We start from the raw sequence: 1,260 nt of genomic DNA, 5'->3' as shown, positions 1-1,260 counted from the left end.
CCACAGAACAGACACCTGCCTGCACAGCCCCTGATGCCCTCAGCCCTGACCCCGACCCCGACCCCAGCAGGTCCTGGCTCTTCCCACCACATTGGGATTGATCCCTATTCCACAGTCTGGGCACACTCAGAGCAGTGAGGAGTTGAAGGGCTGCTTTGGCTGCAGAGTAAGCCCAGGGTACAGCCCCGTGTTCCCATCCAGCACAGCCCAGCTCCCTGCCCTCCCACTCACCAATACTTAAATACCCACCTTGAGCATTCTGGGTGCGACGCACTATTTCTGCAGGGAGGACAGAGCAGTGTTAGGGTGCTCTCTGTGACCCACACCTCCCCCTGCCCCTAACACCAGAAACGGCCTCCCCCCAAAAGCCCCCAGGGACCAGAGCAGGGAGGGAGGGCTGGGGCTGCAGGGACGGGGACACCCCATGGGCGGCAGGAGAGGAACAGTGTGCAGGGCTGCAGCAGCGGGGACAGGCAGAATTCCAGGCAGGGGCCAGTGCTGCCCCTTCCCTCTCAGCAGCACCACAAATGAACCCAAACACTGCTCATCCCGTGCCAAACTCTTACCGACGGCAGCTCCTACAGCGATTCCCAAAAGGATTATGACCGGAACTGTATATAAGGATGAGGAGGAAAATGACAGAGGGACAGGAGTGAGGCACTAAAGCTCCTCCCAGCTCGAACCCAGCACCCTGTGCCGGGCAGAGCAGGGGCCCGGTGGCAGCAGCAGCTCCCCCAGGTCCACCCTCCTTCAGCCCTGCAGACACCCGGGAGGAAAGGGAGAAGGGACAAACCCCAGGTTCTCCGTGCATTGTCCACACAGTCCCACTGTGGGTCCTGTGCCCCTGGCCCCATAAGCCCCCCAACTTACACATTGTCGGCTGGGAGATGGGACAGTGACAGCTGCGATGAGTCTGTTCTAAGCCTGGTCCTTTGGGAAGCAAGAACAAGATTTTTATCCGAGGCACTGGGTGGGATAAGCGGGGCTTTGCCACCTTGCATGGTCACACCGAGCCACCCCTCTCCCACCCAGGAGACTCCAGCCACCCCAGAAAGAAGAGACCTCTCAGCCCCACCCCAGGCTCCTGCTCTGCCCAGGGCTACCTGGCTGCTCCGTCGGTGTGTAACTAAAGGAGGTGCAGACTCAGACCCACACGGAAATTGCAACATGTATCAAGAGGAAGGAGCTGGTTTTTAAATCATTCTTCTGACCCAGTATGGTTTCCTTATATGGTTATTTTCATTACATGACCTATCAGAC

Source organism: Zosterops lateralis, assembly GCF_965231275.1.
Source record: "Zosterops lateralis genome assembly, chromosome: 28".
Taxonomy (NCBI): Eukaryota; Metazoa; Chordata; class Aves; order Passeriformes; family Zosteropidae; genus Zosterops; species Zosterops lateralis.
This window is presented reverse-complemented; position numbering follows the sequence as displayed.